The sequence below is a fragment of the Panthera leo genome, chromosome A1, assembly GCF_018350215.1.
Source record: "Panthera leo isolate Ple1 chromosome A1, P.leo_Ple1_pat1.1, whole genome shotgun sequence".
NCBI classification, from domain to species: Eukaryota; Metazoa; Chordata; class Mammalia; order Carnivora; family Felidae; genus Panthera; species Panthera leo.
The window spans coordinates 138299000-138312533 of NC_056679.1; the positions used below are offsets into that span (position 1 = coordinate 138299000).

The 13534-nt window shown below is 38.3% G+C and overlaps 1 protein-coding gene across 1 annotated transcript in view; it reads left to right on the plus strand.

Annotated features, from left to right (window-relative positions):
- The window catches only part of ARHGEF28 (Rho guanine nucleotide exchange factor 28), a 304572-nt gene that overhangs the window by 289645 nt on the left and 1393 nt on the right, over positions 1–13534 (plus strand). The window lies entirely within an intron of this gene.

Consider the following 13534-nt stretch of genomic DNA (forward strand, 5'->3'; position numbering starts at 1 on the left):
GGAATTTTGGAGGTGCTCAGTATACACTTACTATCTACCTTGTGTTAAGCTATAAATCCTTAGGAAGACTTGAGCCACTGTACTCCTTCCAGGTGGTTGCTTTGGTGGCCTGAAAGACTTCATCTCATTTGGGTTTTGAGCTAAGAAGACCCATCTCAAAACATGATGCATAATTCTACTGGCTGTTACTAGGTGTTACTAGATAGGCGGTTCTCATAATAATAATATTGGGAAATGCTGGCTTGGGGACTCTCCAACCTTTTCAAAACTTTTATCGTGCTCATGGATATCCAAAGGTGGCGCTTCGCCAACCTTGGCATTTAACCACAGCATCCTCCTCTGGGGCCTAGTGTTTGGCAGGGCTACTGTTCCTTTAAATATACTGGAAAAAACACTGATGTAAGTGGATGTTGAAATAAATGCATTGCCCGGGGCGCACCCTTCAAATACATTTTTTCTCCCTTGGGAACAGTTGAGATCCAAATGGCATATCCCAGCATGATTTACCACATGGGTTGTCTTTTGAAAACCGAAGCCAGCATGGATTTAAGATAGAGCTTTGTGTAGCCCCCAGGTCAGCACTTGAGCCTGTGGTTAAGGGTTTGCGTCCAGTCCTCTTAGAGACTTTTTGGGTTCTCTTCCTTGGGTGTTTCCAAAGGATCCGTGTGTTGAAAGGCGGTCCTCCCTGAAGGAGCACGGGAGGCTATGTGTTTGGGGCTGGAGGTCTGATCTGGCTTTGAACCTCTCAGCCGCCTCTCCTACTACATCCTTTCCCCACTGTGGTACAGCGGTCAGAAGTTCTCCTTGTTACGTGAAAGGCCAGAGCCCTCCTATTTTTTGTGCATCTACTTCCTCTGTCAGGAATATCTTCTCTTCTACCCTTTTCTTCCAACCTGGGTAACTCTAGCTCACCTTTCAAGACTTAGCTCCGGGGTCACTTAGTTCTAGATGCCTTTCCAGACCCTCTTTGTCTGAGTTAGGAACCTCTCGTGTATAACGTTGTGTGTCCAATGCACCCTTTTCCTCCTTTGTACCATATTTCATATGTGTTTTCCCTTTAGACTAGATGATGCTTCGTATGGTTTATTTTGTTTGAGTTATAACTTACATACAGTGAAATGCCCAGATATTAAGTCTATTCAATTAATTTTGTGGAAAGAATATCAAGGTGCAGAATATTTCCATCACTCCAGAAAGCTCTCTTCTACCCCTTTCCAACCAATCCCTACCCCCCTGAAGCAACCACTCCTCTGCTTTTCATCATCATAGGTTAATTTTGCTTATTATAGAATGGAATGGAATCAGATACTGTGTGCCTTCTTGTGTTCAGTTCTTTTCATTCAGCATGCTTTTGAGATGCATCTATGACCTTGCATGAATCTGTGGTTCATCCCCTTTTATTCCTGAGGAATCTTGCCTTGATGGATTTACCACAGTTACCCATTCTTCTGTTGATGGACACCTGGCTTATTTCTCATTTTTGGCTATTATGAATAAAGCTGCTCTGAACATTCCTGTACAGGGCTTTGTGTGTGTGTGTGTGAATTATGTTTTCATTCCTCTTGTGTAAATACCTAGGAGTAGAATTATTTCTGGAATAGGTGCCTGTTTCAATTTTAAGAAACTAAAAGCATTTTCAAAGTGATTATACAGACTATAAACTTGTTGACTGTGGAGTTGAGGTCTTATTCAGCTTGGTTTCCCTTATGTCCAGCCCAGTGCAGAGCATACACTAAGCACTCAGTGAAGAGCAAATGGAAAAGAAGCTCAAACCAGTTTTCATTCTGATATACTCTCTACTAATTGACCAAAAAAAAAAAAAGCCCATTAACGGAATGGAACCTGATGGTCTTAAATGTGGTTTTCTTCCAGGCAGGCAAACATAGGGGAATATAGTTCCCTTCCCACTCTGCTCCTGGAGCTACCCCTCCTTGCAGGATAGCAACACATATAGGATGTGCAGGTGAAGCCGAGAATGTAGATTGATAGGCAGTCATACAAGGGTCCCGGTCACTGTGGCTGCCATGATTGTTTCTCAGGTAAGAACTCCTAACCCTTCCCTCCAAGACCCTCCACAGGCTACTCTTTCATCGCATCCCCCACCTCAACTCACCTGCGCAAACTCATGGTTCAGCCAAGCTTGACAACTTTCCCTTTTTATGGCATCTAGCATTTTCTCCCCTTTGCCAGAGTTGCCAATTCCAGCTGGAATACCTCCACACAGGGCCGTCTCTCCCTGTTGACATCCTGGTCGGCCTTCAAGGCTCACTTCAGATGTATCGTCCCTGAAGTTGTCCTACCCACCAAACCTGGAAGCTCACTGTCTGGAGGGTGTGTGAAGGGGTGTAGAGCTGTGGACTATATTCATCCGGCCCTGAATGCCTTTCAACTGTGTGGTCACGGGCTTTCTCAGGACACCGTACTCAGTGGTCCTCAGATGTCTGTAAGGAATGAGGGCTGCTGGTCACTAAGGGACCAACTGAGGCTGCCCTTCATGATCCTTGCTCTTGGTGGCTGATTCCATGAAAGAAGTTTCATGTCATGCTATGGCTTCTTGAGACGAGTTGTTTAGGGAAGAAAGAGGTCTATCCAGAAGGAGGGAGATCTAGTGCCAGCTTGGGGATACATGTCACCTGGCAGATACTGAAAGGGAAATTGGCTTTCTTTAGGCCCAGTGTTAGTCACAGGTCATATGTCAACAGGACAAGTATTAACAGCAAGAGCAGCTTCTTATGACGTTAGTATCCATAAGAAAATTTAAAAACAATTTTCTTTAGAGGGAGATGGCTCCAAGGAGGAGAGCCGTGAATCCTGTGATATGTGTGTTTTCTTTTGATTGCTGTTTTGGTAAAATCCTTATTTTGTCTCTGTTCTGCAAACTGCCTTCTTTTCAAACCATACAATTTCTAAAAACATTTTAAGTTTAATTTCCAGAAATGTAATACAGTTATCTTTACTCTGATAACAAACATAAATGTGAAAAGAATGCCGAGGGTGTGAAAATCTGCCTTGAACAAAACATTTTTTTTCTATATATTATGTTGTGCTTTTAAAATTATAATCATTTTTGAGTGGCATAAACTCAGAGCTACAGTTGGAAAATATATTTTGGAGTTTGGTTTCTTGGCAAATGTTACTTCAAACAAATAAGACTTACAAAAATAATGTTTCTCATTTCTAAAAAGAAAAAAAATTGTGTTGCTATGAAAACTGTAAATACCAATTTCTCAGAACAGAAAAGGCATGTTAGTTGTTTGACATCATGTAATTTTGTAGTTGATCAAGAAAAAAATACACTCATTTGTAGACCTTTGAAGAATTGGACACCAATTTTTTTGAAGTCCAATAATGTGATTATTAAGAAGTAGTTAGAACTAGTTAGCTTGGATGTATTTAATTGCCTGCTTCTGGTTTAAAGAAATACACTGGATCTTGTATGCTTAAGAATTTTAACAGATGCTTTTCCCTTGACTGAGTCAGTAAGTAGTAAATGCAGCATTAAAATTCTGCCTTATTCACCTGGCAATAAAGTGAATTCACTTCTTCTCTTTCACAGTGGGTAGGGTCATGAAGCAGGCAGTTTCCAGAAAGTCAGCCTAATTGGCATAGTTCTTAGGAGCCCCTGGTCTGTCTTTCAGAGGGATTCAGTGTCATGAAAATACTGACCTATCCCTGAGTTGGAGACCTACATGTCATTTGATTCAGTGCACTCTTAGAAAAGTTGTACCTGCTTCTTAACAGGGACTCCAGGATTTGATGATCTTAATTTTGATTTAAGAATTGAGCTTGATGTTTTGTTTTTGTTTTTGTTTTTTTGCCTATCTAAACATATTGTGGACAATTTCAAACACGTACATAATTAAACAGTATGACAACCACTTAGTTACCATGATAAACTTGAAAAACTTAGGAACTTCTGGCCAATTGTGTTTCACCCAGACACTTAACCCCAACATGCCCAGTATTATTTTGAAGCAGTATTTAAAAGTCATGTGTACGTATTTATTGATGCATAACATTTCAGTATTTATCTCTAAGAGATAGGGCTCTCTTTTTAAAACTATTATCACACCAAGGGAAAAATTGAACAAAAATTCCATAGTATCAACATATAGTCAGTATTTAAATTTCCAATTGTGTGTGAGTGTGTGTACTCTTTCTAGTTTGATTTTTCTTGACTCAGAATCCAAATATTATAATAATATAATATATATTATATAATATATATAATATATAATAATATAAGACCACATATTATAATTGGTTGCTGTGTATTTTAATGCATTTTTAATATAAAAGTTTTAGCTATGAAAAATTCAAACTTACAGAAAAGTAAAGAAAAAATATGTATCAGGCATGCATTTAACAAATGTTAACCTGTTGCCATATTTGCTTCAGACATTTCTTTGCCTTTTTTTTTTAGAATATTCAATATAGCGTCCCTCCCCTTATTTTTCCTTTTTTTCCCCATTTAAACAATATTCTATAATTGGTGCATATCATTTCTATAATTCTATAATTGGTGCATGTCATTTCTATAGTATGTTTTTATGTTCTTGCTACATACATGTATGCATAAATATATATTTTTGTTTTTATATTCTATATAATGTTTGTCTTTTTGCAACTATTTTTTTCCCACTCAATGTGCATATTCATACATGTAGTTCAAATAGTTCGTTTTAAACTGCTGTATACTATTCCTTTATAGAATAAATGCCAGCTTATTTGTTACTAGTGAACAGTTAGGATGTTTCCAATTTTTTACTCCTACAAATGATTCTCAGTAAATATCATTTTATGCATTCCCCTTGTGTATATGAATGAGAGTTTATTTACATGATAACACCTAAAAGTGATGGGGATGTCTTTGGTTTTGCTGGGTATTATTTCTCTCTAAAGTTAAATAATTCAATTCTCAGCATCTATATATGAGATTTCCAGTTTCTCCAGAACTTCCCCAACACTCAGTATTGTTAGGTTTCTAAATTTTGCCAATCTCATGGGTATGAAATGGTAACTCCCATTCTTAGAATTTGTACTTCCCTAATTACTCGTGAGATTTAGTGTCTTTTTGTATTTATTTGCCATTTAGGTTTCCTCTTTGGTGAAGTGACTATTTTTAAAGGTGTTTTTCTAACAACAGATTTTGGAATTTCAGGTGTTCAGTATTACTTATGCAGGCAAATTAATTGTTTTCAAATGGGTTCAATATGGTTTTAACTTTGAGAAATAGTTGTAGGTGAAATCATATTTACGGTTATATGTAGATACTTTAAGATTGCAAAAGGGCATTTGTGACAGAGCTAAGGTCTTTCAGGATGGAGAAAAATCAGCCATATGTGCAGAAGCTACTTAAAATAATGTTGTTTTTGACTATTCTATTTTACTGAGGCTTTCACCATATATCTTCTTCATTTGCTTACTTTTTTCCTACCTCCCAACTATGTTTTCCTCCATAGCTTGTGTACCTCTCAGTTAACTGACCAATATTAGTTTCCACACACTCAACACGTCCGATATCTATCTGCTTCATTTTCTGTCCTTGAAATTTCCCTTCCAGGATCCTCTGTCCTCCTTTTCCAATAAGCCCTTGTTGTTCCATGCCTGCTATATAGGTGTCACCCTTCATACTCCTCCTGTGACAGATCCTGTGTGCTCAGTCTCATTTTTTATCTTTTATGACCTATTCCTTTATGTGGTGGATCTTGCCTCCAAATGTTCCCAAGAAAAGCCATAATGAGAGCACATTTTTTTCCAAATAACTAACTTGAAATGTATTTTTCACATCATTTATTTTTGCTTTTATACTTGGTTTTTGTCATATATTTAGGCTTAGAATTCCAGATCAAAAATTATTCTCCTTCAGGGGCACCTCCATGGCTCAGTCGGTAAAGTGTCTGACTCTTGATTTCAGCTCGGATCATGATGTCATGGTCTTGAGCTCGAGGCCTGCATAGAGCCCCCGTGTCAGACTCTGTGCTGAATGTGGAACCTTCTTAAGATTCTCTTCTCCCTCCCTCTGCCCCTCTCCCTTGCACCCTCTCTCTTTCTCAAAAAATAATTTATTCTCCTTCAGAATTTTGAACGGTTTGATTATTCTGCTTCTTAGGGTTTCTGTTGAGAAGTCTGATGTCATTCTTATTTCTAATTCTTTGTGACCTGTTCTCAATTTTGGAAGCCTTTGCAGTTCTCTCTTTATCCCTTGTTGGATGAATTGTATTATATGTCTTCGTGTGGTCTTTTGTTAAAACCATTCTTACTGGTTACTTGAGACATTTTCTTTGATTGTGGGAAATTTTCTTTAAAAAAATCTTCTCATCATTATTATCTTATTGGAACTGTTTCTCGTTCATAGTTGGACCTCTTGGGTTCTCTGATTTTTCTGCTTATTCCGCCCCCGCCACCACTTCTATTCCCATTTCTTAATGTTTTTGTTTTCCTTTCTGGGAGGTTTTCTTATCCTTAACCTCCTACTAGTCCATTGACTTTTTTTTTTTTTTTAATTCAGCTAGCATATTTTTAATTTGAAGAGATTTTCCTTGTTCTCTTATAGTTGATATTTTATGGAATCTTGCTTTGTAGTTGAATGTCTTTTAAATATTTCTTTGAAGATATTAGAGATTTTCTTGAGCTTCCTGTATTCTTGAGTTCTGTTTTTTTAAGTTAGGCTTGTGTCTGTATATGCATTAGGCTCTCCCTTTCATATTCCATAGTATACCTACCATTGTGTATTGCTGTGAGAATTGAGTTGAATGTTTCACTCAAAGTCAACTAATGTTAGTGGCTTAAAGACAGAAGCCCTATAATGCAATTCTATCTTGACTACATCCATTTGATTTTGCTGAGAAGGCAAGGGTTAGGCTAAATGAAAATTTAAGGTCCTTTCAACACATAAGCATTCGAAACTGGTGATTATCAGGACTTTGAGTAGATACATTTTTTGTATCAGGTATTCACTAATTCCTTTGGCAATATGTTTTTATACCTACTATTATTATAAACTGAAATCAACTTTGATATTGTCAGACTAAATGTATTACCTTCTATTTCTTAAATGTTACATCTTAGTTCTAGTAAACTCAAAAGGCTGAAGAATAGGAATCTAAATTACAAGAGAAACTTATCAATTCTTTGCCATCAACAAATACACCCAGGGTATAAAAGATCTTTTCTGATTATGGTTCACTTGGGAGATGTTAAATTTTCTAGGCAAAAGCAAAGGGACATATTTGAATCTGTATCATATCTTATAGGTAGCTATAAACTCAAATGAACCTAATTTATTTTATGAAACAGAGTCACATAAATTGTCTATCTTTCTAAATAGATAAAAACCCATACGCACACACTTGCCAATGACTTGTCATACAGTCGCATTAAAATTGATGTAAACACATTCAGCATCCAGAGGAGGCCCCTAATTTATTGCCACAGTGTTCCATTTTTTTTTTTTTTCAGATGTATAGGAGCTACGCTGTTGGAATAACAGAGAACCCTTTATAATTTTATAGTCCAAATATATGTGAGGCTATGCACTTTAAAAAATATACCATGGAACATTTCAAATGTATACAAAAGTAGAATTGTTTAATGAGTTCTCAGCTCTAATGATGACCAACACACAGACAAGCCAATCCTGGTTCATCAGTGCTCTTATCTCTCTCTCACACTGGGTTATCTTAAAGCAAATCCAGGATATCCTATGATTTCATTTCAAAATACTTGAGTGTCTTTCTTTAAAAGGCAAGAAGTGTTTTTTTTTAAGCATCACCACAATATCTTTATTACACCTAAAAAACTTTATACTTGAAACCATACTGCCAGTACATGAATTTCTCTGTCTCAACTTTTTCCCCTTGGTTTGTTTGACCCAAATAATTTCATATATTGTATTTGGCTTGTATATCTCTTAGATCTCTTTTAATCTAAATTTCTCCTGCCCCCCCCCCTTTTTTTAAGTCTTATAATTATTTGAAAAGACAGTGTTGTTTGTTTTTTGAAAAGACATTTATTTCCTGGAAGAAAATCATTTTTTTAAAATGTCCTACATTCTCAATTTTTCTGCTTGCTTTCCTATAGTGTTATTTAACGTATTATTCTTCCCCTCGTGTTTTCTATAAACTGGGTAGTTGGAATAAGTGTTTGGTGTTTGACTAGATAGAGGCTTTTTTGACCTGAAGAATCTTCACAGATCGAATTATATGTTTCCTATATTGTCCACGTTATACATTTCCTGTTGCATCCTATCACGAGGCCAACCATGTCTGTTTATTTTTTTATGATATTATATTTGATCTGTGGGTTCAAATAGTGTCAGCTTGATCCATCCATTACAAAGCTCTCCATCTGCTTTTCTCCTAATAACTTGAGCAGCCACTGTCGATAATTGCCCGTGTTCACCAGAAGGACATCACGTACAAGGTTAAGAGTTTCTGAATTTGGAAAACCTCACTTATTTTCAACTTCCTGCCCCTGACCTATCCTGACATCTTGGTCATTTGCTGTTTCTTTCTTAATGTATAATAGATTTGCCTTTTTTTTTTTTTTTTTTTTTTTTTTACGGTACCGGTTCCCCAAATACGTTATGTGGAACATACCAAGCACACTGTGAGAAAGTCCCCCTCAGTTCGGAGGGTGCCACATACTGTTTTTCCCCCTCAGAGATTTATGATACAGGTGAGCTGATTAAAGGTCTGAGGAATCTGTTAAGCAACTTGATTTGCCCACAGTTTCATCAGCTTCCTTGACCACTGTATTCATTCTTCTGTCATTAATACCTGTTAGTATCTTGTTTAGAGAAACACTTTGAAACGCATCCTAAAGAAGAGAGGAAGGCAGTGGCACTTGCCCCATCCTCTCATAGGGCTTGCTAATGTTAAGGTCGTGAGTCCATAACGTTGGCACCTTATGGGGAGAAAGGAGAGCGAGAGCAAATCAAAGTTCATGTAACAGACTTGGTTCATCATACCATGTCTTGTGTTAATCTCGTCTTCATTGTATCGGTTGCTTCAGTTGTTTTGTTTCTTGTCAGTGTTACCTACATAACTCCAGGTGATTCAAATGTTAATTACTGATAAGACAATAAAGTCCAGCTATAACAGTTACAATTTAAAAAATTATAACTGTTTGCTTTTATATGCTATAAATTTCTTCATGCACACGGACCCCCAGAGCACATTTGTTATTTTAGTTCAGGTGCATTACTGTAGATGAGGAGTAGTAAGGAATCCTAACACGGACCCCCAGAGCACATTTCTGTTATTTTAGTTCAGGTGCATTACTGTAGATGGGGAGTAGTAAGGAATCCTAACACTAATGGAGACTGTTGGTTTCAGATGCCAACGCCGGGTTCGTTTTCATGCCAGAGGTTCACATTGTGCTTGTGCCTCACTGTGGAAAATAGGGTCGAGCAAAATTAGTGACATAGACCAATTTTCCTTTGCTCTGAAGATACCTCAAGTTCTGTACAAGAAATGTTTTCCATTAGAAGAAAAATGCCGTGTATTAACGCTCCTGAGAAAAAATAGTGATCGCCAGTAATGCCATCAGGAAACGATTTTTTCAATGTTTCACAGTGTAAGCATGAATCAATCATCAAACAGGGACTACAACTTATTCTGCAGACTTGGAACATTAATCAAAAATTTTTTTGAGGTGGAGTTATTCTAGGAAAGTGTGAATTTTGATTTTAGGAACATGCATAAGGGATATAGTAATCAGAAGCACAAGTCAGAACACTTCATTAAAATAAACAAGAACAGAGCCAAGGCCCAGAAGACATGAAGCTCTGTGTTGTGAGTTTTGTTTGGGAGAATGGAATGGGATGAGACACACAGGGCTGAGCAAGGCATCATCAATGATCCCGACAGTCGACTCAGTGTGCTTTCTGTAGCACTGGGTGCTGGGTGCCTGGCCATTGGCCATACGTTGAGTTAAATTCTAGATGTCCCCAGTTGATATTTATGATAAAAGTTATACTGGTGCTTTTAAATTTAAATGAAGCTTAAAAATTATCATAATTTAAGATGCTTTTCTATTCAGAAAATCCAGAAAAGGCAAATATTACACTAATTATTTAAACATGATAGACAACTCCTTTTGACTTGTCACAGACTTTTTCTTCCTGACAAGTTACTCTTAAGTCTGCTGTTCTTTGAAGGGAAGATTGTGTGCAGGTTTTGACTGTAAACATTATCTTCTCAATAGGTAGTTTTCCAAATACTGTCCACTGAAGATTCTATGTTGGCTCAATCAGATAGGTGTTGTTGAGAAGAATGAAGGTAGAGGGGTGGGGCATAGGTCTGGAAATTACCTTAAAAACATTATCTTAGGTGCAACTTAAGGTAATACATTTGTATTTCTTGAGCATAAAGCAGTTCACAAACATCCATTTGTTGTTCCCTCAGAATATTATTTGGTGAAGCACTAAGCCAAAGTCCAAATGTATAAATTCTCATACAGTAGAAGTTCAAGAGGCCAGAAAGGTGATTTCAGTCACGTCCTTCATGAACTGAAGCCCAAACAGGAGAAATGACTTGCCCAAGGTTACGATTTACCTTGTGGTTTATTTAACTCTCAGGTTAGGAGGCGCTTCGTTCATTTTTAATGTGGCACATGGTCGCATGGTACACTTTGAGTTTATAGAAAAGAACCACTTATCCAGTTGGCTCAGAAGAATGATGGTGAGCCGATGGAAGGAAGGCTCATTTTGCATCCTACTAGTATCAGCTTTTCAGGAGCTGATTTCTATAGTTGTAAGTCATCCTACACCCCACATTCTCTTTCCTGATTGTCTAAAATTCCAACAGCAGGTGAGAAGTGTGAAAATGGTCAGTGTAAACGTTCGCCAACAGGTTGCAACTAAGGGCTGAAAACGGAGATTTAGGCAACTGTCTGTGGATATGTATCAGTGTGTGGTGTGGGGCATATCGCTTGGTAGCACGGGGCTTTTTGCCCCCCACTCCAAAATGTGGGTACTTAGAATTTTTTAAAACTTCATTAGCAGGTGGACTTAGACCCCACATTGGACCTATGGAAATTTCTTGTTAAGGGTGAAGTTGTTTGGTGTGAAAATTTTCAGTTAGGTAGAAGAAAACCCTGCCCCAAGATTTTATTTCTCTACTATGTTTAGCCAGGCTATGGGGATTCGATGTGTTTCTGCTTCTTCGTCTTTATTTTAAGGTCATGGTCATTCTGTTTAGTTTCCACAAGTATGGTAAAGATCAAATTGCATCTTTTATGTCAATGGACAGGGAAAGTTGTATTGAGATACTAGATGGAAAGGTTCCTTGTAGTCTGAAGTTTTGTTTCATTATAATAGCATTTGCTTTTTAGTCGACCAAATTAGGATTCCATTAAATTAATATTTCTTTGCTTATTAAAAAACCAGGTATCCTATTTTTATGTTCAGCAGTTTATAGGGATTTTGATCACAAAATTGGGTGATTTTTATTCCTCAAGAATTCTGCTTTCTGAATCAGTGAGGTTTTATTTTAACAAATGTTTTTTTCAGTTTAAGATTCCATAATGATCATATTCTCTAGGGTAAAAAGTGTGGAAAAAGGTGGCTGACCTTGAGAAGTATACAGTTGCTGTGCTGGTGCTCTTTCAGGGTTGAAATGGAATCATAAAATCAGAAATCATGGAACGGTTTCCAGTTTCAAAGATGGGTTGTCTGACCTTGCCTAAATAGTTCAGGCGGAAATCAAGGAGAAAATGGAGAAGGAAATTGATTTCACCTTCAGGTGACATACATCTACAACCTCCATGAATACATCTAGGATGCCAACATGGGTCTGTCACTTTAGGGTCCAGCAAGCTATTTTTCACCTAGAGATGTTCCTCTGTATTTTTATTGTTATCTGAAAAAGTTGTCATTAAATGTCTATACTCCCTTACGCACACACATACATACACATATACACACCAATTAAAAACTAACCCCCCCCCCCCCAACATTTATTCTTGGATCTCTGTCTTCCTGAGCTAGAGCCTACAGTTTAAAAGAATTCTGATAAACGTTTGGTTCTTTGGCTGTTCTTAAGCCTTCTCCTGAAACCATTAAGAGGACTTCCCAGATCCCTAGACTCACCACCAGTATTTTGGATTCTTTGCTACATGTCTCACACCCCCAGGGGAAGGAAACTTACAGGGATTAAGGGCTTGCATTGTGCCGGGCATTGTCACGTTTGTCCGCAATCACCTCCCAACCACCTCATTCAATGCATGGTTGTTCCTTCTCCATGTGGTATTTCTTGTACCCTGGCTGGACCTTCTGTTGGCAAGGGGGCAGGAATACAGTGGCTTACATGAGCTGTTCTTCAATCTACGAGCATCTGATAGATGCAAGTTTTGAGGTGTATATGTGTTAGGTTGTGTAATACTAAACGTGAGTAGCATAACTGAGAATATTTTTTTTTTAGAGGTTAAATGGCTTTATTCATTCAATGCCTGGGGAAAGGAGTTGAAAGCGTGAACGTGTGTTGTGACCACAGGCAAGCATACTTTGTCTCCAAATGTGATAAAAGAGCAGAGAGCATTCTAGGTTGATCTGTGTTGCCCTAATAGAGAAATCATTGCGGGGGCAGGACGGTTTGTGGTGTTTACCTGATTAAATGAAGGAGGTTCCCAATTTTATAATAATCATTGTATCCGTTTCTTGGAGCTTGGAATGTCTCTCTCGTTCTTAATTTCTTTTTTGCTAAGTGATTCTTCAACATGTGGTACTTAGGGAGGATAAGTATTAAACATTCAAAGTCTCTTTATGTGGTAAAGACGGTCAAGCTGTTTCTATCGCCATGAGAAATGGGAATCCTGAGACTCTTGATTGGATGTGCAAGTGGCAGTGGTCCTCTGAGTTCAAATCTAGATTAGTTCTTAATTGTGTGATGTGGGGCAAGGAATTTAAGTAGCCTGAGCTTTCGTTTCCCAAACTGTAAACTGTGGGTTACAACATTTTGAGGCTTAAAAGAGCGATGGCTGTATCAGACCTGGAAAACTTCTTGTGCCCAGAAGTCACGCTTTGCTCGGGGGTATTTAGAAGCATCTTCACTAGTTACGTGTTCAGTAGTTAGTGAGTTCGAGTATTCGAGGTACAGGATTTGGAATCAGGGTTAGTAAAATCGAGTCACCCAAATGTAAAAGAATTTTCTTCTTTGGGCCCCACGGGCATCTAGAGGCCGGGCAGGCCTAAGCTTTTGAGCAGAGCTAGGGAGTACAGCCTGACCTCTTCTTTCCCTCCCCTCTCCCCGGGGTCCCCCTCAGCTTCACAGGCCCACGTCAGCTCCTCCAGGTGACTTGTGTTTATTTTCTGGGGCTCTGGCTGCCGCTCTTCCAGTGGGCCTGCCTCTTCCTGGAAGAAGTGATGAACGGACACGTAGCCAAGTGTCCCACGTCCCTGAAGACAGAGCAGCGTGAGGACGCTTTACTCTTCCCGCCAGGCCTTGCTTCCTGCCTTCCCTACCAGCTAAAGGTCGTTGGCAGGAGGGCAGGAGCCACAAGCATTTTTGTCATTAGAATCCTACCAGTTATG